Source organism: Dryobates pubescens, chromosome 12 (genome assembly GCF_014839835.1).
Source record: "Dryobates pubescens isolate bDryPub1 chromosome 12, bDryPub1.pri, whole genome shotgun sequence".
Lineage (NCBI taxonomy): Eukaryota > Metazoa > Chordata > Aves > Piciformes > Picidae > Dryobates > Dryobates pubescens.
This window is the reverse complement of record NC_071623.1, coordinates 29,639,381-29,665,521: the sequence shown is the minus strand read 5'-3', so window position 1 is coordinate 29,665,521 and position 26,141 is coordinate 29,639,381. Positions and strand designations below refer to the sequence as shown.

The 26,141-nt window shown below is 39.0% G+C and overlaps 1 protein-coding gene across 11 annotated transcripts in view; it reads right to left on the bottom strand.

Annotated features, from left to right (window-relative positions):
- The window catches only part of ROBO2 (roundabout guidance receptor 2), a 930,309-nt gene that overhangs the window by 442,641 nt on the left and 461,527 nt on the right, over positions 1–26,141 (bottom strand). The gene's annotated exons all lie outside the window — the stretch shown is intronic.

Below are 26,141 nucleotides of genomic sequence, written 5' to 3'. Positions count from 1 at the left end.
CAAAAATGTCATTCTTTGTTTCCAGATAATGCAAACTGCCACTTAGTTTTAGAATTCAAGAGAGTATGATCTATTTGAAATCTGAAAAGGCATCCTTATTTCCACTGACTGAAAGCTATCATACTTCTACAGAGTTTGTATTTAATAATTAATATTTTTTTTTTTAAAGGGCCAACAGCCAGTGGTGACCTATGCCATACCCTAAGAGACTTCCACTCTCCAGAACAGACATTGCCACACACTAGCTAACCCAGCTCAACCCAGAAATATCACAGATATTCACAAAAAGGGAGGCAATCTAACTGTTAACCGGAGTCAAAGAACCTATGAAGCATCAATGCCACATCTGCTAACTCCTCTACACCAAAGAAACACTTGATGTTAATGCAAAGTGTATGCAGGTGGCAGAGGTCACTAAGGGACAGAATAAAGGAAAGAGAGGGTCAAGTTATCTGGAATGCATCCACAGGGCACAAACATCTTTTAAATCATTTTTTATAACAGCTATGCCTGTATTGATTTAATAATATTCTTATGCTACAAATTTACTCAGCACATGAAGAACTACACCACAGATTGAGTTGTGAAACCAGGTCTTGTCTCTTTTCCATACACAAGGTAAGAAGAGATTGAAGGCTTTCAAGGCAGGACATATTCCAAGTGCTTTATGAGACTTGTTTCAGATGAAAAGGCAAACACCTGTCACTCAAATATCAAGTCTTTCAGTTACAAATCTGCATAAAATAACATGAACACTACAAAAGCAAGATTCAACTTTTAAATCGAAGTGACTAAGATGCCTGTGTACATGACATCTAACGTACTAGATCTCACACCCTTAAGCCTATATTGACATATACATAAATCTGAAAGGGAATGAAGACAGAACACTCCCCTGCCCTGAATCACATTGGGCAGTACAACAGAGAATCAGGCCTCTAAAGTCAAGTATTTCCTGTAAATAACACAAACGTGAGGAAGTCTGTACAACCATTTTCACAGACATACATAGGAGAACAGACAATGCTCGCTTAACACCGGGATCACTCTGCCCATTGGTAATTGTCTAGCCTCTTTGACAGTTGTAACGCACTAGACCAAAAAAAAAAGTTTCTGGTACATGATTAATTGTCACTGCTTGTTCTGCCATTTCACTCCCTTCTCCAGAATGGTAAGAACACACCCTGTGTGATCTGGTATAGATGATCCTGCTCTAGAAGGGTCTCGGACTAGATAATCTTTTGAGGTCCCTTCCAGCCCCTACCATTCCGTGATTCTGTGAACGGTTTCATCAGGGCAGAAACAAACAAGAGTCATTTTAAGTGCTACAGGCAGGGTCTATGTTTAGGGGTAAGAAAGCCCAAAGCTAAAACAGTTAAGAGTTACCAATGACCCCGGAAAGGAAGTTACTTAGTATTCATGTTGACAGAAAAGGAGAAAGGATTAATCATGCAGAATTAGCATTTTCATTGAGGAGCTTGTCTGAGTCTTGTGTTCTAGCTTGAGAGGAAAAGGGCTGCTTCACACCAGCACTTTACATCTCTCGTTTATCGAACCATTGCAGCTTGCTTCAAACTGTCATTAACCAATGAATAATGAAAGACTTTTTTACTTTTAGTTCAGAATAATCATGCAGCTCCCTTGCCTGAATGTGTGTTCTGACTACTTTTTTTTTTCTCCTTTAATTCACATGGGAAAGAAATTTTAATTAGATTTCAATTCTATTGGGGGAAAAAATGGTCTCTGCTGAAAAGGCATCACCTAGTATTTTCACCTCACAGTTACAGTATAAGTGACACTGTGCAGCTGTGCATTATTAGCTCTCTTGAACTGTCACATGTATGTTAATTTCATATGCTCCACAAATCAATGGTTAAAGTGTACGAAAATCATCACTCCAGTTATCTGGCACAAAGAAAAATAGTGTAAAAATCTAAGCAACTACAGTACATAGATGCTACAGTTCCTATTATAAACTAAAAATACAAAATACTGTTTGCCAGTAATATACTGTGGAAACTGACTTCAGTAAATTTGTCCCAGTTGATACCAGTATGTGTAAGAGAGCATAAAAGCAGAATGCCTTGCTCATTTACAAGGTCTTAGCTGAAGGCTACAGCATGCTGTTTACAATCAAAGGCAATGATTCCACTTGGCTGGCAGCTGTAATCTCTCCTGGAGGAGGGCAAGCAAAAAACTTTTAGCTCAGATGTGACTTACCTATGTTGGATAGCAGCAGGTGCTTCTAAACATATTTTCTAGGGAGTGAGAGAAAATGTTAACTCAGAATATGTGAAGATCACCATCATTGGAGGTGTTTAGGAAGAGACTTGATAGGGTGCTTGGTTGCATGGTTTAGTTGATCAGGTGGTGTTGGATGATGGGTTGGATGCGATGATCTTGAAGGTCTCTTCCAACCTGGTCTGGTCTATTCTATTCTATAATTCTATACTAATGTATTCATGCAGTTGGTTTAGCACCACTTGCAATTTTGTAATACAAATTATTGAAGCCTCTCCACTGACTCTTCCCTTTCTGTACCCTCCTCTAAACTTCTTCCTTCATACATTATGAAGTGCTAGATTTGACTTGTAAATTGTAGATATAAAAGTGCTGGGTTTTCCCCACAGTGAGTGGCACATTAATTAGCACAACCTATAGAGCTACTTAGAGCCAGTTCATTTCAAAATTCAGCCTTGTGAAACTTGCCCCACCACGCCGAGAGTGGAAAACAACAAACCTGATGCAGTTGTACAAAGCTGCACGTGGATAAAGTTCCCTTGGAAGCAGGCACACCTGATCAGGCTAAAGGATAAGCACACACTTTGATTAAGCTTTCCATATTTTATTTGTGTAGCTACAGATGGTCTTCACAGCCAGAAAATCATTCAACCTTACTGGGAGGGGGGGGGGAGACAGAAAGGGGAAAGGAAAAACCCAACCAAAATTAGCCAAATCCCCTCATTTTTCTCTCTCAAAATAATTGTAACAAACCTAACCAACACTGGGAAAATCCTTTCTCCTGTTTCCTCTTACTGTTAGCAGCCCTTTTCATGATCTGCATCTTCCTCAGAGTCTGTTCAGCCTAACAATCATTAGAGAGCAACACAAAATAGTTCTAGCTATCAAATTACTAAAATAATGATTTATGATCCAACAGATTTGTGTTCACATAACCAATTGAGAATGATGACGAATCAGCATGTTTTCTTTCATGATCTATTAAGCATTTTCACCTGTCAGCTACAGAGGGATCTCTAGCTTTGTTCAGTCTACTTTAAAATTCCTTAAATGGCAGGTATTTTCCACTGTCTTAGCAGAAAGAGCATTCCACACAGAAAAGAAGAATAAAATGTCATGTATATAATGGCAGTGCCCTATATCCACTTGAGCCATATTCTATTACACTTCTGAAAGACTTGTAATCATTACAACTCTTCATTATAAAGATTTAACTATATATTTCCATGCCTTCCTATGTTACCTCCAATTCTAACTTTCAAGATTTGAGTTCAATTAGATGCAACACTACACCATGTCTTTTGTAAGGTACATACTTTCCATTTGAACCCTCATCTTAATTTTGCCATAAAAGATCAAGAAATATGTAAAAGATGAGAAAACCATATGAAATTCACAACAGTACTAGTCCATTCATTATTTTTTTTAAACTCCTCTGATATACTCCTTTTCAATTGCTTGGAAAACTTCTTCCAACTTCTCACTAGTTGCTTGTCATTATCTTTGAGCTCTATTTTGCTAGAATAGAATAGAATAAACCAGGTTGGAAGATCATCGTGTCCAACCCATCATCCAACACCACCTAATCAACTAAACCCTGCAACCAAGCATCCTGTCAAGCCTCGCCCTGAACACCCCCAGCAACGGCAACCCCACCACCTCCTCGGGCAGCCCATTCCAATGGGCAATCACTCTCTCTGTGTAAAACTTCCTCCTAACCTCCAGCCTAAACCTCCCCTGGCGCAGCTAACGCGTTTTTAAATCAAGAGACCTAGAACTGCACTTCAGAAAGCTAAATTCACCCCACCTGCAGAAAACTGGCACATAGTTTATGTTCAGTTGAAGTTTCAGCTTCACTTTCCTACCTTGCAAAGCTGATGTAATAGCCTGTTAATTCCTAAAAACGCAATACTCACCTAAGTCACACCACTGATCTCTTGAGCATCCCCTGTCTTGCAGCAGCTAACATGCCTCTGCTAATCTTATGTAGCACCCATTCTACTAAAAGTAAGTAAAAAAATGCCTTTCAGAACTTTTCAGAAGTCTCTGGCAATCATCGTATTCCTTGATGCATATGATTTGATTATTGAACTTTTGTGGACTACAACTCGTTTTCTTAGCACTTTTGCACACTTTGAGATCCTTTTGTATTAGTAACAGCGTAACTTCACTCACTTCAGATCTGAAAGCCTAAATCATCACTTTCTTGCCTATTTTACTGTAAAATTCTCAAAGATTATTTTAACATTTCCATGCAGACTGAATTCACATATCTAATATTAGTATTATTCTTCCTATTGCAGCTACCTAAAAACAGTGATACTGTAACAGCCTAAAAGGCTACTTTAAAATAGAACAGGTAAATTATGCCCTAAAATTTGTTACCTAACACACAACCAGAAAAAAAAAATATCAAAAACCAAAAAGGCAGTTACTGGGAAACATAAGTTGGATTTTCTTCTGTTTGCTGTTTTAGAAAGTATACATTACTGGTTGATAGTAGACTGAACATGAGGCAGCAGTGTGCCCAGGTGGCCAAGAAGGCAAATAGCATCCTGGTCTGGATCAGGAAGAGTGTGGCCAGCAGGAGCAGGGAAGTCATTCTGCCCCTATACTCAGCACTGGTTAGGCCACACCTTGAGTACTGTGTCCAGTTCTGAGCCCCTCAGTTTAGTAAAGATGTTGAGTTGCTGGAACATGTCCAGAGAAGGGCAATGAAGCTGGAGAGGGGTTTGGAGCACAAGCCCTATGAGGAGAGGCTGAGGGAGCTGGGGTTGCTTAGCCTGGAGAAGAGGAGGCTCAGGGGAGACCTTCTTGCTGTCTACAACTACCTGAAGGGAGGTTGTAGCCAGGTGGGGATTGATCTCTTCTCCCAGGCAACCAGCACCAGAACAAGAGGACACAGTCTCAAGCTGCACCATGGGAGGTTTAGGCTGGATGTTAGGAAGAAGTTCTTCACAGAAAGTGACTGGCCATTGGGATGGGCTGCCCAGGGAGGTGATGGAGTCATCATCCCTGGAGATGTTTAGGAAGAGACTGGATGGGATGCTTGGTTGCATGGTTTAGTTGATTAGATGGTGTTGAATGACAGTTGGACTCGATCTCAAAGGTCTTTTCCAACCTGGTCAACTCAATTCTATTCTCTATATTCTTTTGGTTTCAAATTCTCCCAGGAGGTGTTTTCAAACTCAATCTGGCACTAGATACTGTTTCCATTAATTTTATTTTTATTCAAGTAAGATGGACATTTCCTCAGAAAGTGTGAAATAGATTAGCACCAAAATTTTATGTTTGTTATACAGCACCATATGCATCAGACTCAGATTTGCTCTCCTATGGATCAAAAGTAACAAGAAATTTTGTCACTTTGAGACAGGGTATCATATGTAAGAACAGCTATGCAGTGGGAGCTATAAAAACAGTATTCTCTACTTCTGTCACCCCTTTGTTCTTGCTGTGGATGACAATATATTTATCTGGATTCTATGCTGACCGAATTCTTCCCAAGCCGAATTCATTTTGTCAGGATACATATGCCACTCCAGCACCTACGTACAATCATGTGAGCTCCTACACACACAACATACAAGTTCAGCTCCAGACTGTCATCATTATGCTACAGAGCAGACATTTCACTCACCCTTTACCTCTGTTTTTCTTTTTTGAAAATGCAGATATTGGCACAACTCCATTTGGAAACATTTGGAGATGTGCTGACAAAAGCCCCATGTAACAAGTAGTATTGTTAGCTTACTGAGGTGTCTTTCTGACCCATACCCTGCATGCACAGATGGCTTACAAGAATGGGTGGCAAACAGCACTCTCCTCCTGCTATGCCCCTGCATATTCATAGGTAAGATTTACCTGCAAGTTCTTCATCTGGTCTGTATGAGCTTTGCCCTCTCTCCTCCTGGAACGCCTGGAAACTCCAGGTTTCTAAAGTCACTAAGAAATAAAATTCACTTTGCCAGGAATTGTTTCTAATGTTACTCTGGTGACAAAATTTAACTGTTTCCATAATGTCAAACTAATTTTGCATGTATTACATGGAAGTTTCCAGAGTACTAGGTTTTATTGTTATTAACCAATGTATGCCTTTGGAAATTTGAAAAATGCACACAACATTATTTATTATATTTATGTGTGCACATAAACAAATGTATCCTCACTGGATTAACAAGATTTTCTGTTTCCCAAAATGCCAAAAGAAAAAGAGTTTGCATAAACAAACAGATAAATTGCTACATAGTAAGTCTGGAAGGATATTGATAATATTTAGGCATCAGACAAAGACACATAGGCTGATAGCAGAAATTAAGATCCATGATGTTTTAAATGAACTTAGCTTTCCATTAGGTCTGTGGATTATATATTCATATCCTCCACAGCCTACAGGGATAACACAACAATTTTCATCACAGAATAACTGAGACACTGTCAGCATCACCAATTATCTTATTTATTGACACAGTTACTCTGTAAAGACTTGCTCTTTTCTGGTACTTGAATCACTTCTTAAGTTTTACAACTGATTTCAATAGTACAAAGTAACCAAACATCATCACTTCACTTTGTATTGCACCTTGGTAAGAAGTGAGAAATCTAAAATACTTTCCACACTGCCAGAGAAGACTTCAGACAAAGCCTTTGCTGTATGTTGCAAAATGAGTGTAGGAAATACTAGAAAGATCAACAAAGCTAGCAATAATGAGGTATTTGTAGAAACTCCAGAATTTCTATTTACTTACAGGACTACACATTGTGCTCCTATCAACTTTTGAAGAGTCAAATGCTGCTTTACTGCCTGCATGCTCTCTCTCAAATAAAAATAGTCACCTAATTAAACTTCAAGCATCCTTGACAATAAAGAAGTTGATTTAAAAAAAGATAAATAAATAGAACCTGCTGTCATCAGAGATGACCCCTTAAAGGCAAATAAAGATCAAATGATGTTATGCACTGAAAGACTACTTGTCTAATTAGGGCTTCTTTCAATACTCCTCCTTAGTCCTAGCACAGCTTTTCCCAGGCACTCATTAACTGCAATCATCAAGAGTACAGATAAATACTTTTTTCACATCTATATACTTTCTGCCTGGTTTAGCCTTTCTCTTATAACTTACTCAATGCAGCAATGTGTGCAGAATGTTTCACTGACATCACCACAGCACTGTCCTCAGCATAGCAGGTTTTAAGTATATTGCTGTTCAAATCTGGGAGCTTCAGTTTGGTTTGAATTGGGTTGTAATTTCTGTAATAAATGAGCAGTAATGCACTTGCTTCTTTAGATTCCATTTAGTTGATAAGATGGTGTTGGGTGATAGATTGGACTTGATGATCTCAAAGGTCTTTTCCAACCTGGTTAATTCTATTCTACATATAGTTCTACCATATTCCATTCAATGTTAGGAAAAGCATTGCTCACGTGATGAATCCCTTAATAGCACAGCGAATCATTTGACAGAACGCTATAACCAACAGAAAGCTGGCAAACTAGTTCAAATACATTAAATAAGAGGCTGTTTTTCATTAAAACTCAAGATTAGATATTTGCTAAAGTCAACCGTCACCAACTCTTAGACTAGATAATGAAGTTAATGAAGGAAGGCTCACACTTACAGTCATAACAAGATCTGTATTTAACACAAGGTATCTCTCTCCATCTTTCTCCCCACAGCAGGTCTAGATTTCTGCACTGTACAGCTCCCAGTCTGTTCCCCCAACATTATTATCAAGCTTTTCTTTGAAGCCTACTTAACAGGCAAGATATCCTCACTACATAAACACACGGTGATTTGTCAAACTTGACCCATTTCCTTAAATGCTTCTGAGATGAGACCTTATTAGGTATGTAAAGCTTCTCCTGGAGCCCACTCCATTACTATTAACCAATATTGTTTTATAATTGGATAAAAGTAGTTTTCCAACTAAAAATTCTTTCAATCTCTATCCTCTCACACAATGCCCCAACAGAAAAAGCCCAGCTGTCATTATAGCTGAGATATTAGCACACTGTGTTTCTGTAGAAAAGTATCTTACACATTAACTTCACATCTACAATGACATCAAGTAGAACTAATTCTACAGAGAACAGCTTGGTGAATCCAGGCTTTCACTTCTTGACTTGGATGAGTAAGTGACAAATGTATCCAAGTATGAGGAAGAAACTGCTTTCAAGAATCAACAAACAAGGACTAGGAAAAGGTGATTGTTGTAATGGTCAAATGGGAACAATTGGCTTGCAGTTCAGTGACAGTTTCAGCCAGTTTCATTCACTGATTGCCTCAAGGAATTTCAGCTGCTGCTGCACCTACAAGATCAATGCTGCTAATTGTGAGGAAAATTATTCAGGACAGCTCAGAGCCTCCTATTAATGATGCCTGCCAGAAGAAAGTCCGTTTATCAGCTATCCTAAAGGTTAACATCAATATCAAATGCAACCACCTCAAATGATTATATCGCTAACTGGCAGGCAAAAGCACTATAGCTGGTGCTAAACATTTCAGAAGTGCCTGCATTTAAAAGCAAATTTGGTGCCCTGCTCAACAGCTACCAAGCCTATTTAATACTCTTTCATTTGACTGTAGCAAAAAAACACCCTGTGTCTATAAAGATTACTTCAGTTCTGTCAGTATTCTTTAACAACACTGGGCAAGAGAACTGATCTACAGCTCTGTATCAGCTAACACTACAGGAAATGGTTTGCTGGAACTTCTCCCAGGCGGCCAGTACCTGGACAAGAGGACACAGTCTCAGGCTGCACCAGGGGAGGTTCAGGCTAGATGTTAGGAAAAGTTCTATACAGAGAGAGTGATTGCCCATTGGAATGGGCTGCCTGGGGAGGTGGTGGAGTCGCCATCATTGGAGGTTTTCAGGAGAAGACTTGATGGGGTGCTTGGTGCCATGGGTTAGTAGTTTAGGTGGTGTGGGATTGGTTGATGGGTTGGACGCGATGATCTTGAAGGTCTCTTCCAACCTGGTTTATTCTATGTATTCTATTCTATGTATTCTATTTTGTTACTTTTACTCAGAAAGACTTCAAAAAGCAAAGATCAAATACATGTTGGTTAAGAAAACCCAAACATACAAACAAACAAAGCAGCTGGCTAAGTTCACAAAAGAAGTAAACTGCAAAGGTAACACCTCAGGAAATCAATAAGTCACAAAAACACTTAGAAGCTGGGAATTACTCACAAAATTCTTGCCCCACTATTTCCTTTTCAAAAATGCATCACTTCTCTACCACAAGACAAAAGACAGGGAACAGCTTGGTGTGACCCAGACACACCTTCATGATTTAAAACTAAATCAATCGTATATAGTAATGGCTGATAACTTTCATTCATTTGAATTTACAGCAACAGTCTTTAAGAGAAATATCATACAGCAATCACCTATAAAGGAAACGTGTACCACATATCAGACCAAAGTAATAGTATAATATTCTAGCTATATATATTTATACAGCTAGAATGAAATTCTGTTTTAATGAGATGTGGTATTAATAGTTTTTAGCACCTTACAGTTCTAAAGATCATACTGTGTTTGTTAGAGCAACAGTTTTGACATTCCTTGTTTGGAAACACTTCTTCAATGACTGCTCACTTTCATATTGGATCAAATCAAACCAGTACTCTTTGTGACATTTTTATATGACTAAATTAGAACACCTATTTCACAACAGCTCATTTAATAGGTACAATTACATATGTGAATGTGTGTGTGTATAAACATTTATTAAAACAAATTTCAGCAACTGCTCCAGTTTGCAAGTCTAAAATACCTTAAAACCTGCCTAAAGCCTTTTCAGCAAAGATGTATTTGAAATACAAATCAAGCTGGCCTGCCTCACTACAGAACCACAGCTCATATGATAAGAATGGAAGGGAAGGAAGAAATCAGAAGCACCAGGCATGTTTCTTGAATTTTTGATACCTGCTTGATCCCTGCCTGCAAAGTTAATGTGTTCTGATAAGATCACAAATCTTGTTGAAGGTTACACAGTCACATGCACCTCCTCCTACCCTTCCTAACTTAACAATTACACAAGTTAGCACTAAAGAGACCTTCAATTTAAAAAAAAAAAAGGCATTTTTTAGGCAAATGCCAGAGAAGATTGGAATTACCTGCATCATCCCTTCAAAAGCAATTATTTACTGACTGAAGCAGCAAGATCTACCCCTCAGCATATAAAAATTAAGTATCAGAATAACAAATACTACATGGCTTGCCAGCACAGCAGTCTGTCATGTCTGTCTGTCCACAGAGTCCTGACTGCCAGTAACTGTGAAACTACTATAAAAGCATAAAGACAAAATGAGAATAGCTTGTTGTAGCATTCTAATTGTATACTACATTTATGAGCAGCATAAAAAGTGTTCAGGACAATAGACAGAATGTTTTCCCGATCACCAGTTCACTTTCCTTCTGTATGTCTACGTGTGATGTCTTCATTAGTAAATCCTCTGTGTAAAGTTAATCCCTTTTAGCTACTTAAGGCTTAGAACAGCTCACATCTCCCATTCCTGCCAATAAATTCTTCACGTGATACAGCAAAGACTACATGAGATGCATTTTAATAAAACTGCACATCTGAGAAAGTTTCCCACAAAATTCTATCCATCCACTACCACTAGAAATCATAGCAACTAGCTAGCATGATAGTTCACAACGGGCTTTTCTGTAGAGTATGACCATTGCAGCAAAGAGGGTTTTCATTTCCCCTCCCATACTCTCCATTACTGTTCACCCAGACACCTGTTATTAGAATAGAATAAACCAGTTTGGAAAAGACCTTTGAGATCATTGAGTCCAACCTATCATCCAGCACTATCTAATCAAATAAACTATGTCACCAAGCACCCCATCCAGTCTCTTCCTAAACACCTCCAGTGACGGTGACTCCACCACCTCCCTGGGCAGCACATTCCAATGGCCAATCACCCTTTCTATGAAAAACTTCTTCCTAACATCCAGCCTAAGCCTCCCCCAGTGCAGTTTGAGACTGTGTCCTCTTGTTCTGGTGCTGGCTGCCTAGGAGAAGAGACCAACCCCCTCCTGGCTACAACCTCCCTTCAGGTAGTTGTAGACTGATCTGAATGCAATCATAGAAGCGAGAGTCCACCAGAGGCTACTGCTTTCCCCCGCATAGCTGTGCTGGTCAGAGAGTTGGTAGGAGTGATTCTTCATGGGTGAGGAGGCAACGCGTCCCTCTATCACAGATGCCTAAGCTCCTGGGGAGAAGTCTCCCCTTTCACAGTACAGTGGTCCAGCCCCTGTCCCCACGTGGGTGGCTGACACACGCAGGTAGAGGTGCCAAATCCCACCTCCATGTACATAACATTGAAGTTTTCCACATGTGTGTCTGCTGGGGTGGGAGGTGGGGAGGGGGGAGGGGAGGGGCAGGGCACAGGCACCAGCAGAGGTCATTTACTAAAGTCCCAGCTGTTTCCCAACTAGCCTCACATGCTTTCCTAATCAGCCTTGCCAGTTCCTTACCTTGGAGCAGCATGTTCTGCCCATGCAGTGGAGAATATCTGCAAGCCAACAACAGACCATTTCCCAATTGACCCATTCTAATACATGCCACCTTAACCTGTTCTAATACAGGCCTTTCAATGAATGAGTGCAAGCAGAGTAGAGATTTATCTTCTTTTATTTGGTATTTTGAATGCTGGTTTTAAGAGACAGAGATTCATTTTTAGCACTTTGGTTTGTGTATGTTAGCATCCGGCAAGGCTACATGTTCCACTCTTGTGCCTAGAAACAGAAGTCTAGTTTTGCCGCAAAATGTCAAGAGTTGCATGCCTGAAGTCTCACTATAAAGAAATACATATTCAGGGAATATTGGGTTTTGTATTGTTAAGTCTGTGGCCCAAAAAATTCTTTGCCTTGCCTATGTAACAACTCTCAGAATTGCAATTAAGATTTATTCTACATAAACTCCATTCCATATTCTGCAACTATGTCTGTGTTCTCATTTAGATGTGTAAGTACAAGATTGCATATCAAGCTTTAAATTTTGGGTTGGAAATAAAGATCTTTTAATGCTTGAAAGCAAACATATACTTATAACTTACATAGTTATATATAACATATGCTTGGCTGGCTATACCTCGGCTGAGATGAAACAGCAGAATGATTTTATTTCATTAATCCTTCCTACTATCAGCTGGACTTTTGCAGTTTCTAGTGCAAGGCTAGTCCAACTGCTCAGACTACTTGAAAGATTAAATACAAATATAGACTGTAAGGTACACCATGAATCTCTTTGCAAATGCAACCAAATGTTAAAACTCTATGGCACAGGAAATCAGTTACGGTTCCGCCTCCTTCCCTTACTACTTTTATTAGCTATTTATATAATGAAAGAATATATCTCAATATACTGAATTCTGTCACACTGAACTTCTTAAAACACACTTCTTTCTTACCTCACTGAACTTCTTAAAACACACTTCTTTCTTACCTCCAAGCATCTCACTGAAGTGAGCAGTAAGTGCCAGATGGCAGGAGTATTGTGTTTAAACAATATTTCTCTAAAAGTTCCAAATACTTGGTTTATCAAAAAAGACAGGCATGCTGCCAGACAGTTAGCCAAATCTATCATCATCTCTATCATTCTGTCAAGCACATGTATTCATACTGAGGATGAAGGGGAACAAGAACTACTGAAATTTACATTAGGTATGTATTTTGTGAGCACTCAAGTAGTTTAGTAAACTGATTTCCTACACTGCTTTTGTTGCATTTGCTGGCAGTGAGCGAGGCCTCCAAACAGCCTTACAAAGCCAAAGCTCTTTCATTACTAGAAAAGAAAAAAACAAAACCAGTGAGAGACACTTTTAAAATACATGCTACTGAAGCTGTAGCAGTATGTTTGCTGACATTGATATATTTAGAAAGGAGCAAAAGAAGGTAACAATACATCTGTCAGATGAGCACTCATTTTTCTCCTGTTTCTCTTACTTCTTTACACTGTTTTAGGCCAATCATTACTTAACTGAAACTGCCACTCTGATTTTTATTCTTTTCTCTCCCACATCCCTCCCTTGGATCTAACTTCCCCCCCTCCAAAAAAAAACCAAACAAGCTGCTCACAGTATAAGCACTTATAAACCCTCCACATAATTTCTTTCTTGAAGACATGGTAGAAAAACCAAAGCACTGAAAATGTATCTACTTGTCCCAACAGTCAGATACTGTTAACAAATATTTTAACACAGATATTCATACTTTTCCTCAAAATAATTTATGTAAATATCCTCCAAATAACTTTAAGGTCTGTTACAAAAAGTTCTAATTTGCCATTTAAAGCAAAACTAAATGCAAAAGTAATAAGCAATACCTATTTATAGCTCTCCAACAGTGTCACACCAAGAATATGCAACATACAGTCATTGGCAGATTTATTTCTTTGGCTTGCAATATCCAGTTAGGTTTTATTTATATCACATGCATATGCAACCAATTCCTACCAAGCTATATTAAAAAAAACAAACTTGAATATATGCAAGTAAACTACAATCTGAAAAACTTTCTGAACAGTCAACATAGAACATTAAAGAATCTATTTCCTCACAGTGTATAAGGCTGAGTATTTTTGCTCCTGCACAGCACTGTTCTTTTCTGTCTCAATTTCTCCATAGAAGTCTCACTTGCAAAGAACCTCGTTCAAAACATTCTATCCCGACTAGTCCAATTTATAAACTCTCTTCTTTTTAAAGCAGACATAAGAATTACAACCCTGTGAGGCTTCTAAGTGAAGGAGGCTGGAAAAGAATGGTATTTAAACAGGGGATCACTAACACTCATAACACTGCATGATGTGGTACTAGCAATTCATTAGGCACCATAACTCCAGATGACTCCATATTAAAACTAACCTTCTCTACATTCTCTCTCCCTGGCTTAATATATCACATTCATTAGATGTGAGAATGCTCTCTGTTCAAAGTGTTAAACAAAAGTCAGAAGTAGTAGGAAATTAAATTCCAAAGAGACTGAGGGGGAAAAAAAATAAACCACAATGGTATAGACACAACTATGACTGCATGAATATGTCTTCAGAAGTTTTAAACTTTCAGGAATGCAATTTCCTCTAAAAATGACCCTAGAATTCTTTCTCCCAAGACTTCCAATCTTGAATTGGCATAAGGGTATCCTGGACATCCAAGAGAACCATTGTGCTTTATGCTAGTCGTTGCTAAAATATCCCCCACCTGCAGTTTCTGCAGCAGCAAAAGGTTCACAGGGTAAGTAATACAAAACAATCATGCTAAGCCATGGCTCCAACTCTGCACCTTCATGCCCCACCCTTTTCCCTCTATATGCTTACCTGAGCATGATAGCAAAATGCATCACGTGGTCAGAAATTACTCCATTCCAATTAGAAGACAAGCCCAGAAGGCACTGTCCCATTCTCATGAAACTTTCTTGGGTGTTTTCCCACAGGACAAAAAATACCTGCACACTACATTAGCAGGAATACCATAGAATTAATGTGATGTAGCCTTTCATGAAGTTTGGCCTATAATTCGATGATCTGAGTCCCTAATGTATGTGCTGAGACTGCCTTAAAAGATGCCAAAAATACCACAACTGATCTATAACCAAGATCACCTCCACCCAACTCTTCCTTCACAGGTCCCTTCCAACCTGATGCATTCTATGATTCTTCCACATTGTATGACAGGAAAAGTGTCCACAAACTTGCCTTCGTTCCTTCTCCACGTCAATATTGTAGCTATAGCTGGTCCTTACTGAAAAGATACTCATTCTACAAATGAATCAAACTCTGAGGGACAGATGAGTTCTCTAAAGCAATGATGTTTCATTTGACATATTAAGTTGAATGAAGAAGGAAATGCACAATGGGAAAGACAGCTCAGTTTTACCATGCAGCAATAGGATTCCTCCAACTTCAGATGGACCCAAGTCTAGAGCTATCACTTCTTTTCCAGCTCCTTCCATAGCATGTTTAGACTCCCAGAAACACACATCTGAGAACAGGCAATGCTCCAAGTTTCACTGCACCACTCTGTCCTTCCCCATAGCCCCTGTCCCAAATGCAGCAGTGCTGAATCACTCTCTACCTCTTTTCTCTCTCATAATGCAGTATGGTGGGCCTACCAAGTAACAGGCAAGAAAATTGTTACTAGAAGAGAGACTCATGGTCTGTTACTCTATCATTCTCATCCTCCTGGACCTCAAAACTCATCTTGCTTTCAGTGGCAGGTAAAGAGATGCAGTAGCAGTTCAACTTAGCTGCCCTTCACTGTTAACAGTAGCACACATCTCTAGATATCAGCTGTGTTCTTAGAGATCAGATCTCATTCTCCGTTCCACCATCGAGTTACTGAGTGGTACTGAGCATGTCCTTCATGCTAACAGCTAACCTAATTTTGCTAACTCTGTGCAGTGACAAAAATGTGTCTGCTTTCCCATGCATTACTCAGCAGGAAGAAGGACAGCAGCACTTTTGGGCTAACACTGAAGAATGACTGAGGAAACATTTTCTTCAACTTCTGAGAGAAAATCCTAGGTCTCTGCACTCGCAGCTTTCATTACACTAACTGAAAACTCAGATGTACTGCAGATGGTATTTAACTTATTCTTAATGTCTATGTGGATCAAGGGAAAAACCACCACACACTGAAGACCCACACACCACTCTTATACCCAACAGCTGACTGTGAGATAGAGACAGTTCCCTGTAATTTAACATGAAACTCTTCCACCTTTATCTTTCCCTGGGGGCAAATTCAGCCACAACCTGAACAGACACAAATTCCATTAAATTACACTGGGACTGAATCCAGTACTGCCAGGTCATTCAGTAGCCTCAGAATTATGGGTGAATCCTATTTGATTCAAATGGGAGTAACAAATCAGCACAAGTTGCTGCACTATTTTTCCAATTACATCATCACTGAATTTCTCTGTTATATGCATGTTGCTTAATTAAGTCAACCAAATATTCTAAATGGGTAATGAGACCCTTAGCCATTCATCACTGATTCCTGTTAAGGAATGATACGAGGCCTGGTCTGCCCACAGGCACAAATCACAGATCTCTGTAGTCACATATTCTATTTCCTCCTTCACAGGATTCACACATGACTACTTCAGCAATCTTTCTTGAAAGATACAATCACTGCTTCAAGACTGCTCATAAGGCAAGATCCCATAAGGTATTTAAGGAAAGAATATATTGTCTGTACATTCATCCTGAAATTGATTTCAAGTGCAATCTACCACAAATCTCATTATTTGGATGATTTATTAACATAGAGAATACTGTCTAATCACTTGTATCTGTTATAATATCTAACCACATAAAACTATTTTTAACTGAAAATGTTTATAAGTAGCCAATGACATTTGCTTAAGTAGACTTTTAGAACACTGCAAGACGTGAGGGTCAAATGATTCTTGCCACAGTGCACAGTTAAATCAAAAATCATGATTTGGAGAGTGACTATATGATTTCAGAAACTAGAGCAAGAGTAGCATGATTATTGTGGTAGTTTTAGGCTATGCCTTTAAAATTTTTTCACAGATCTTGAGCAGAAAAGTAGTAAAATGTAAATAAATCACTATTGAGTATAAAAAGGAAAATAAAGATCATTCTAAACAACTCCACTGGAGAGGTGTCTACCCTAAGACTGTTTGTACCAAAACAATTCCTTCTTCTCATCTCTTCTTGCTGCATCACTCTGGAGAGATATTAAATTGCTCCTGCTTGACCTTGGCTGCATTGTTTTGGTTAAATCCAACAGTAACTTTGCTACTTACTCTCTCTTTTGGATGGGTGCAGAAAAGGAGAAGCTAGTAGCTTGTGCTGTTTGTTAACTCTAAATATCTGTACATATTGTAAATACTATATATCTTGTCCATATTCCTTACATTCCATTGTAGATTGTAGTTCTGATTGTAACTACAGCTTTCATTTGCTTCCAACTGAGCTGGTCTGGCAAAGTTAATGTGTGTGTGGAGGGAGGAAATTTCAACCCACCACAATAATTAACAATTTTTTCTAATTTTAACAAATGTATGCAACATTAGCACTGGAACTCTGCAGACATGCTTCAAGAACGCAGCATATGCCAAGGTATGAAGATCATTTGTAAACAACTTCAATGTCTTGCATTACAACTGGCATCACTATGAAGACTTTCTGTGTACTTCCTAGTCCTGATAAAAAAAAAAACAACACAGAAGGTATCAATCATCCAGTTCTAACAGCAGCTGACTGAAGCTATTCATTGAGTTGTGCACTGCTGCCACCATGGCCCCATGAATAAGTCTCAGTATTCCCCCCCCCTTTTTTTTTTGTTCCTCTGAGTGGACTCTTAACAGCACTTTTATTTTTTCCCCACTCTCTGAATGGCTTCGAGGGATCAGCTGTAAAGAAATACTATTAGTAAAAACAAAAGTTTTCAAAGAAATAGTGGGAACAAAGTGGGTATATTGGAGACAAGTTGTGATTCATGGCCTATACTGTGCTTTGCCCCTCTCTTTACCTCAATACACTCCTCGGTTTTACTGCTGGATAAGAGTAAGACAGACTACTGCACCTCTCCTAGCAACCAAAAATCACTTAGGGAAAAAAGGCATGTTGTCTGCTGAAAAGGAGAACAGAGAAATTTGGGGTCATACAAAGCCAGACATATGTTCTGCATTTCATCCTAAAGTGACCAGTTGTCAAAAAAGATTCTGTAAACAATAAATAGTTTGGGTTTACACTCATTCATATTTAATTGAATATGTCTCTCTACTTGTCACACATTTAATTTCATTTTAATTCAGTGTTCTAACAGTTCCTACTACTGTTTACAGTTTTGCCTTCAAGGACATAAATTCTATTCCGCCCAGTTTCTAAAGTTGGTGTGTTTCATTATAACTGTGTATACACGTAATCCTATCTCTACAGAAATAAAAAGTTGGGTTTGTTTTTAAATAAGATATATATGTGCAGTTCTTAGCAGTTTAAAGGCAACAGTACTAAAAGTTACTTTTATTATGGAATCCCCCTCTAATCCAGATGCTGGGATTTTACCACATAGAACTTGATCTTACATAACAAACTGTCTGATCTCATCAGGTAAACATCACGTTACACAGTTTAAGATGATGACTCAAATTCACTCAGAAGAAAAATAAACCCACAGAAGTTTATAATTCAGACACATACATCTAAATAGACACACACTGACTAGCTTAAAGGCAAAGCATTATTTTAAAATCCAATTTTCTAACAGATGCAATAGATCAAAGATAAAATGCAGCCTGCAACATTTCTATTAGTTATTTGTATCCACTGAAAGTCCTTTGTTTAATAGCTGTTGCTTTGACATAAACCATTTTAGTTAGCACACTGAATTTCTCTTACATATCATAAAAATACACACACAGAACCCCCAATCTATCATAGCACTTCTGCAGTGCATCAACATAAAGCCAGCAAAGACCACAGTTCACTGCATCAAATTACAGGTTTTTTTCTTGCAGCCACTCCAAACAAATCCACACCCAAACAATTTAACAGAGAATTTTATTAGCTTCGTTGATATGTGATGTACAAATGACACTGCAATCATAAAAGCCTAAGCATACTATGTTTAAAACAATCCTGAAGGTGTTGGGTGTGAGCAGTGTCATGATACATATAGCAGTAGCATTTTGCTTCCATTCTCACTCCCTATGCTGCCCAAACTAGCCACATGCTCTTCAGTGCAGCTCTTCTGCAAGTCTCTCTCTCTCCACTCATTCTCTGCTTCAGAATGTGGTAGTCCACACCATGATCCTGGAATCCAACTTCTACTCTGCCTCTTCTTCCAGTTTTCCCAATGTCATTTCTCTCTTCAGAAAACTGTCAGAGCACAGCAGTCCTACTGGACATGAAGAACAATAAGCATCTCAAGATCTTGAGAGTGACACAACACATTTAGCACAAGATTTCACCCCTGGAAAGTGATAGGGACGATGCACCCACAGATCCTTTTTGTGCAGCCTCCACTACAGATTGACAATGCCAGAGAGATCAAATTGACTAGAGAAAGGAAAACCAGGAAGAGAAAAAGCACTGTACTCAACTAGCTCCTAGGTCAACAGCATTGCTATACCATTTTCATAATAATGATAGAAAAAAAATGATTGTCCATTCTATGCATACACCCATCCTTTAGGATACAACAAACTGTTAAAATTGACCACTGCTTCTGTCAGAATTTCTCTCTACCACTACCTGGAGAGAGGTTGGAAGGAGGAGAGAATCAGCCTCTTGATGACAAGCAACAGGACTAGAGGAAACGGTTACAAGCTGCACCATGGGAGGTTTAGGGCAGATAATTAGGAAACACTTCTTCACTGAAAGGGTTAAACATAGGAACAATCTGCCCAGGGAAGTGGCTCAAGTAGCATGTGGACATGGCACTTAGGGACATGGTTCAGTGTTGACCCTTCAGTACTGGGTCAAAGGTTGGACTGGATGATCTTCGAGGTCTCTTACCACCAGATATGTTCTGTGAATTCTGTGAAATCACCTAGGCTGCAGGACACGTGGACTTCAAAAACTGCACAGAACACCTGCTTGAGAACCTATGATTAGGTTAGGGTCATGCAGCATTAAAATGCTTCTCATAACTGCTTTTTAACTCTTGATATTTTCACAGCAGTTAAAAAGTACCTCTGATAGCCTGGCAAGAACAGTCCCTTCACTCACTATGAATGAGGAACAAGCTGACCGATATTAGTTACCCAACATTTTGATTTTAAAAGGTTTTTTTTCTCCACTCAGTTTCTCTTGCAATCAATGGCAAGTGATTAACAGAAGTGAAACACAGGATATACTGTGTTTTACAGCTTGCAACTGGCCATTTATTCTTTACATATTTGTCCAATCTGCATTTACAACAAAGATATTAAATACTCTTCTTGCCTTGCCATACCACACTGAAACTATATAGTCAATGCATAAATAAAAACTGAAAACCAATATGCTGCAGCAGACATTGTGGCATAATCACCTAGGCAAACTAATGAGTAAAGCCACACTTCAACACATCAACACTTCAACATCCCCACTCATCCTACCAGCCTGTTTCTATATATCAGACAAAATAGGCTGTTCTCCCACTTAATCCACAAAGGAAAGAAAAAAAAAGTAAGTTATAACAAAGCCTAAAATGTTTTAGTGGCAGGACTCATCTTTCCCTGTAGCCAGACTGAAGAATTCTGCTGGAAATTAAGAAGTACAATGAAGACTCCTTGAGGAGAAGGGTAATTCTGCAAGCAAATGCTACATATTAAGGTTGGTCCTAATCAAACTCGGAATGATGACTTACGCAACGAGCACCTGAAAACGACAAGCAATTAATTTGAAAGTGTTTTGTGCTCTTCCAGCCATCACTCAAAGGTAGTACAGCTGAGTGAGTATCTCCACAACCAGAACAAATAATTGCATAAAAAGTCTGCAACAGAATCTGGACACACACAGTCTCTATGGGTTGCAAACCACACACTGGCACCACCAGAAGACTGGTGGCCTTCAGTTATCTCCAAGCCAAAGATACGTTGTTGTCTGGTAGAAATCTCAAGACAAGCGTGTAGCTTCATCCATAAGCAAAACGAAGTCATGCGGGTTCTTTACTGACACAGTTTTGCAGTGCAACCAAGCCCAAAGAGGAATTAGGCATGGGGGCAGATGTTTGCAAAAGCTACTGCTGACAGAAGATTGTTTGAATTAGTATCTTCACATCACATTTGTCCTTAAAACGAAGAAAAATCTCAGGCTTGGCAACTAGAGCCCAGCAGCTCAATACAGGTTTCACCAGGTTGGTAGATGGGTTATCATTTTAATAACATTAAGAGCACATCTTGGATCTCTTTTATGCAGCAAAACCAAGATAAAGTGTAGAGATGGAATTTAAAAACCATTTCTTAATTCATGAACTTTTGTCTTGAAAAAAACCTATTAAGCTTCTTGTTTACAATGCGATGCTCTACACCATTAAAGACAGTGCTAGAGGAACAAATATGGAGTAACAGGATTGAAGTCTCAGTGCGCACATGCACCATCTAGAATTTGGAAGATGTCTTCATGAAATCAAGTACTGACAAACAAACTTCACCTTTGAACAAGACTACATTACATGAACGAAGATGCAAGCCTTTACTTAAGAGTATGTCAAGATATCATCACCTGCTTTCAAGGTCTTCCACACAAAAGACTCAATAGCAAAACTGTTACAGATTTCAGTGGTGCAGAATTGGTTCCCAAATTAAGCAGGCATTGTTTATTTATCCCCTACAACAATAAGAAGGTGGTTTACAGCTATTTTGTTAAGAAAAGGATTTGAGGTGAGGACAACACTGACAACTCTATCTTATTTCTGGACACAACTTCATGGGCAGAGAGTCCACAGTCTGCATTGCTTCGCAGAAGCCAGGTATGACAGCAAAAACAGCAAGACTAAAATCTCCATCCACAAATATTTCTATCACTTCACATTCAAAGATCTCATAACTAACAGCCCACATTACTAGTCCTACATAAAAGGCACCCTCAGTATTATCTCTGAAGCAGTGATTTAAGATCAGATTCTGTACCCTTCATGTACCAAACTCTAAAGGAATTCTTTTTTAATATACAAGGCACATGTCCTGTAAAAATTTCAGTGTGAGAAAGCTTGGGTAACAATAAATGTTCTGTAAAAATTCACCAGTTACAGTAAGAAATGCCTGTTCATCAGAACCAAAACCCAACACATGTATTCATTTGGCAAGAGCAAATACCTGCTTTCTTCTGCACATAAAGAGACTTCTATAGAAGCGCAGAAAAGCGTACCAGTAACCTAGCCTCCTGGCAAGAAATAGCGTCAATATGATTACTAAGGATCCTCCACAAGGTTAGTATGAGAGGTGGTGAACCAGATGGCAGCCACAGGAAGAGCAACCTCTGCCATGCCAGCTGAGGTAACAGATAAAACCTGACAGCACTGTTCCTGGCTGAAACAGAATTTACAGAAGAACCCGTTAGCAATCTATTTAGCAGAGATCAATATTTGAATAACAATTCAAGGGTAGCAAATGGCTAAAAACCCATGCGTACTCTTGAGTAATTTCCACTAAATGGCTCATCAGCGGACAGAGCATGCCTTAAATTTAATCCTATGAGCCTGCATAGCATTGCTATAGAAAAGCAACTGCCAGAAACAGCGTTGACTGGTAAGACTTAGCCAAATCCTCCACTTCCCTGAACTCTTTGGCACACCTCCTTAATGCTTTTCATGCATCCTTGTATTCTTCCATCTACTTTTAAGATTACATACATTTAGCATGTATTGCTAAAACTTATTTTCTTTGAGCAAGATCAATTTCATAGTTTCAGAAACTTCCTAATAAAGATTATTTTAGCAAAGGCAACTCACAACAAAGTTTTAAAACCCCTATTCTAACTTTTCAGAAAGAATTGGAGTGTATCAGACCTTTTGCAGAACCCCAAATTAGCAAAGGACCAAAAATTACTTGAATTCTTATTTTCCAACCATATCCACTTCTGGAAGTGCAGTGACAGGATTTCCTCATTGCCTGCCTTCTACAGAGAAATGTATGCTGTTGCAACAACAGTTTATGAGGCAGGAAACAAAGAAAGCAAAATGTGAGGACTAATTTAGCAAAGTATTTCACCATGGACTTAACTTTATCCTTGCTCGGCAAAGTTTTAAAGCAGATGACAAACTTGGAGCACATTTACATTCTTACCAATCTCAGCAAAAATCTGGATGAAAGATGGAAACACATGTAAATGCTCTGCAGAAACAGGTCCTGTGGAAGAAGCAGCTAAAGAACACAAAAATGCAAACTCTCCATTTGAGTATTTCGCTCTTAATGCACACATTCCACAGAAGCAAAGGTTATCCATCAACAGCAAAACTCACATGAGAGATCAAGACCCTGTCAGCTTAAATACTCCCAGGAAGAATATACTGCAGCTTTGTATGTAAGCCATGTTCTCTGAGAGGCAATGGAGACCTGCACAAGGCCATAGATGTGAATACTTAATTAAACAAAGGAAAACAACACAACAAAAAACAATGCTTGAGCACCTCACCATTTCAGGTACATACTTTTAATTGGGAAAATGAGTGCTTTTGAAATAGACTAATACAGAGATAAAATGTTGCTTTTATGGATATATTCTCATACAATCTTTAGCATCATCATTGCAGTTTTCAAGTGGCAATGGTCAAAGGCCAGCCCTGACATAAAAAAGTTATAATTTTTATTGAAAGCTGCACAAGTCCTATCAGGGCAGAGTTTGGCCCACTAAAATCTAGTGCCTGTGGTAACAGCCACACACCTGTGTTCACAGAACTTAGGAACTTTTCTGCTATTATTTCTTCCACCAAGCTTTAATAATTATTGGATGAAAGGTAATAATAAGTAAGTAAATAAATAAAGATGAAAGAAAAAACAATGGAACACGACATTAAAAAAGTAATCAGATGTTTCAACTACAGTAGCTATTGTTTTACTACATGGTAGAGACTCCACCTAGCAGGCTGTTTTGTGGATTGGAAGGGGTATTTCATGTGTGTGACTTTGGTTTTTTTCCCATGAAGAGCAACCAAAATTGATAGCAAAAGGAATAGACTGCAAGAATATGTAAAATGTATACATAACATCTTTTCTTCCATTGTCATTGAGCTTTGCAATGTTCATGTTTCCTAAAAGGATGGACAGAGGGGAAAAAAGGTCACACACACCAAAAAAACCCAACCAAAACAAAACCCGAACAAAACACCCAAAACTCTCACACAAAACAATTATCATTTTAATGTACACCATTATGCACTGCAATAATGCCACTTTTGAAGTGCTAATCAAAGCTAATGTCACAAGGAGAAGAACAGCTGACGTGCCTCAAATGCTACAGTGTCTCTGTCTGAATCTGATGCCAGCAGAGGTGAAAACAACCCCAACTAACCAAAACTAACACCACCACCCCTCCCCCCCCAAAAACCCAACACCCAACAAAAAAACAATTAACAACAACAAAAAACCAAAACCAAACCAACCAAAGCACAACTAAACAACTTTCGCTTTTACAAAAAACAACCAACCTGAAACCAAAACCTGCTACAACAGAACTACACGGACAAGAAACTTTAAAACAAGAAAACAAACCACAGACCTACTTAATAAGTGGTCTATTGAAGATTGCCTTCCTCCCTCAAATTCAAGCATTACAGCTAGTGTTCTATATAGCACTGTATCTTTTGATGTATATCTTTTCAAAGCAACTGGTGGTATATGTCACCCTGTGCAATCATAACCACTATGCTTCTAAAGAGAGAAAAGTACTGAGTGCCAAGCTTGCATGCCAGTATTTCTTCAAAGCTACTTGGTCATGATGTACTATCCACAAGGCTTTCTATTTATTTCTATGAAAGAGTTGCTAATCTAGGGAAACTTGACAGTCTCTGTAGTTATCTTCCCACAAAAAAGGGAGGATCCCAGCTATTCTGGGCAGCTTCTTGGCATTTTTTCCTAATGGTCCTGCTCTAAATTAGCTATGTGCTTCACCTGCACACACACCCACCACCCTCATCCTGTAAGCCTAAACCAGAACAAAGGTTCTACTTGTGTTCCCCATGACAAAACCAGAATAAATTATGTCTTGCTCCTGTTGTTTAAGCAAGCTGGTTAATTGCACTTGTTTCATATATCTCCAAACAGCCTGGTACATTAATTACCTTCTGTAACACCAAGCCCCTCTGATTCACTCTGTCACTTCCACTGAGCACTTAAATTGTATTCTTTCTAGCTCTGTACATTTAAAAAACCAATTACTAATAACTACAACTCTACAGTCTGATGTTTTCAATTTGTATACAAAGATATACTGGTGGTCTTAAAGATCAAAATACATTATAGATGGAAAAATAAAGCTAAGAGGAAAAAGGAAATCCCCACAAACCTATTACCATGCTGACAGAAGCAAATGTTCTACTAAATCCTTTCATAGTGAAAACTTCCTACTGTTTAGCATGTACATAGAAATTTTACATTACAAAGAAATTTTCTTATCTATAGACCAAACTGATCATTAAACTGCATAGCATATTAAAGCAACCAACATTAAGCTGTACTTGAATGTCTCCCTCTTATAATTTATTTTTCCTCCTTCCTTGCTGGGAGGTGCGGGAAGATGAGAGGCAGAGATGAAGTATCCAAAGAAGACTGTGTCTGCAAACAATAAACCTAGAGTCCTGGCTTCAGGACTGACACAGTAAATGCTGTAAGCAGTAGCTTCCTGGTTCAAAGTTTGCTCTAACATACAGGTAAAACCATGCAGGGTCCCAGATATTAAGTTCACCTAATAGTTAAAAGAGAGCTTAGATGTGTAAATACTAAATACTAGGAGGACTGCCGAGCATTTGGTTCCAGAACACACTCATGCAGAACTGTAAGCCGCTACAGATGCTTGCTTCCCAGTTGCATGCTTGAGCTACTGTAATGCATCTAACATCTATACTGCAGCACAGCGCCAACCCCTACTTTGAAAGACAATTTACCCTTGCACTGAAGTTCTCGCCCTCCTAAAGCGTACTTCCTCAAGATGCTAATTTATAGCTCCCCATCCATTACTTCAACTTGAAAACCACAAGAGGTGGTGAGAGCAGACCCAAAGGGTGGAGTGCTGGGGAGTAGGGGGAATCCTTTCCCCCGAACGTTGTTACGCTTCACAACACTCCCCCGGAAAGCCTGTCGTGAGGGGCTGAGGGGGAAGATGACGGAAAGACCCTCCTGCCCCACCCACCCTCGAGCGGAGTCCCGGCGTGGCCCTGCCGTCCCGCACCTGCCCGGCCCGGCGGGGGTGGTGCTGTGCTGCC